The following is a 2,601-nucleotide window of genomic DNA, read 5'->3' on the forward strand; positions in this document are numbered from 1 at the left end:
GTAGAGATGCGGTCTCGTCAAGTTGCCCAGTTGGGTCTCAAACCCGCGGGCTCAGGCAATCCACTCACCTTGCCTCCCAAAGTGCTGGGATTACAGGCTGAGCTACCGAACCCGGCCTAATTTTTTTTTTTTTAATTGTAGAGGCTAGGTCTCACCAAGTTGCCCAGGCTGGTCTCAAACCCCTGCACTCAGGCAATCCTCTTACCTCAGCCTCCCAAAGTGCTGGGTTTACAGGCTTGAGCCACCATACCTGGCCTAATTTTTTGCATTTCTATCAGTTATTTTCAGAGTTATGAATAGTTCAAAGACTATAAAGCCTCATAGAATCAGATAAGCCAGGAGAGAGTGTTATAAACAACACATATTTTTTATTGAAAACTCTCAGCTATCTTTTTAGTCCATTTCTCCCATCCAAGTTCCAACCAGGTGCTATCCCTTAGCTTCCAAGATCAGACTGGATTGGGTGTGTTTAGGATGGTATGGCCACAGACTTTTTGGCTGATTTCTAAGTCTTTCACAATTTTTCTGACAGATCACATTGCATATCTGATCACTTTATACTTATTTCTTCCATTACAATTCATTACTGAAAGCTGATGGTGGGATGGAAAGCATTTTCTTCCTACTTATTTTAAGTTGAAATTATTTTGGAACTAGATGCCTCAATAGAAAAAAAAATATGTTTAAGTGTGTGGGGTTGTATGTGCACTCGTGTGTGTGGTGGGGCCACTCTGGAAAAACACAGTAGAACACCAAGACCTCCAGGGCAACTGAGTACAAATTCTTTAATAACGAAGGAACAATTTCATCAGAACAGATTCAGGTGCCATGCTGTATTTGTCTACTATTTGCTACTTCTGTGTTCATATTCTGCTGGCAATAGCGTCCTCTACGCTGAGGGAGACGAGGAAATCTTTTTCTTGATGTTGGTGACTCTACTCAAGGACCGTGTTTTTTGTTTGTTTTTATTTTATTTATTTATTTATTAAAAAAAAATTTTTTTTTTTTTTTGAGTTGGAGTCTCACTCTGTCACCCAGACTGGAGTGCAGTGGCTACTCCCGGCCACCGCAGCCTCGACCTGCTGGGCTCCAGCAATCCTTCCGCCTCAGCTTTCCAAGTAGCTGGAACTACAGGTGTGTGCTACCATGCCTGGCTAATTGTTTGAATTACTGTAGAGATGAGGTCTCGCCAAGTTGCCCAGGTGGGTCTCGAACCCGCGGGCTCAGGCAATCCACTCACCTCAGCCTCCCAAAGCACTGGGATTACAGGCTGAGCCACTGAGCCCGGCTTTCTGTTTGTTTTTAAAAATTGAGATGAGACATCTAAGCCACATAGCAAGACTTCATCTCTACAAAAAAATTTAAAACAATTAGCTGGGTATGGTGGCACATACCTTCCATTCCCGCTACTCAGGAGGTTGAAGTGGGAGGATTGCCTGGGCCCAGGAGATCAAGGCTGCAGAAAGCCATGATCATTCCACTGCACTCCAGCCTGAACGACAGAGTGAGACCCTGGTGCAAAAAAAAAAAAAAGAGATGAGGGTTTTGCTATGTTGCTCAGTGTGGTCTCAAACTCCTAAGCGCAGGTGATTCTCCAGCCTCAACCTCGCAAGTAGCTGGGACTATAGGTGTGGACCACCACACCTAGCTCTAAATGGTGTTGGGTGGGATGCAGTGTGTTGCTCTGCGGGTTCTTTGATTCCACCACAGAAAATAATTTCAGAGTGAGTCCAAAGTATAGTTTTGTTTTTTTTTTTCTGAGTCGGATTCTCACTCTGTTGCCCAGGCGGGAGTGCAGTGGCATGCTCATGGTCACCGTAGCCTCGATCTGCTGGGCTCAGGTGATCCTTCTGCCTCAGCCTTCCAAGTAGCTGGAACTAGAGGTGAGTGCTACCATGCCTGACTTATTTTTTGATTTATTGTAGAAACGAGGTGTCACCAAGTTGCCTGAGCTCAGGTAATCCTCTCACCTTGGCCTCCCAAAGTGCTGGGATTACAGGCTTGAGCCACTATGCCCGGCCTCATAGTATAGGTTAAGACAAAATTTTAAAAAGAGGCACACTCAAAGAAGGCGTGGGTGTCTTAACAGAAAACACATGCTTGCCTTTGACAAGAAACTTTATATTCTTTTACAATGATGATTAGGCAAATCGTCAGCTAAGTGTGGAGGAGTGCAGGTATCTGGTCATGATTTGTTATTTTTATTTTATTTTATTTTTTGAGTTGGAGTCTCACTCGGTCACCCAGACTGGAGTGCAGTGGCTGCTCCCGGCCACCGAAGCCTCGACCTGCTGGGCTCCGGCGATCCTTCCGCCTCAGCCTTCCAAGTAACTGGAACCACAGGTGCACGCTACCACGCCTGGCTGATTTTTTGATTTACTGTAGAGATGAGGTCTCGCTGCCCAGGCGGATCTCGAACCTGCGGGCTCAGGCAATCCACTCACCTCAGCCTCCCAAGGCTCGGGATTACAGGCTGAGCCACCGAGCCTGGCAATGATTTTTTATTTTATTTTATTTTATTTGTTTAGTTGGATTCTCACTCTGTTGTCCAGGCTGGAGTGCTGTGGCATGCTCACGGCCACTGTAGCCTCGACCTGCTGG

General features: G+C 45.9%; 1 protein-coding gene across 1 annotated transcript in view; it reads left to right on the forward strand.

Moving 5' to 3' along the window:
- The window catches only part of RPS29 (ribosomal protein S29), a 29,227-nt gene extending 27,750 nt beyond the window's left edge, over positions 1–1,477 (forward strand). The window contains exon 5 of the mRNA XM_021709674.1: positions 1,463–1,477. The gene's annotated coding sequence lies outside the window, so the exon portion shown is untranslated. The remainder of the gene's footprint in view (positions 1–1,462) is intronic.
- Positions 1,478–2,601: the final 1,124 nt, after the last annotated feature.

Source organism: Carlito syrichta, unplaced genomic scaffold (assembly GCF_000164805.1).
Source record: "Carlito syrichta isolate Samal-C Ts95f unplaced genomic scaffold, Tarsius_syrichta-2.0.1 Scaffold272467, whole genome shotgun sequence".
Lineage (NCBI taxonomy): Eukaryota > Metazoa > Chordata > Mammalia > Primates > Tarsiidae > Carlito > Carlito syrichta.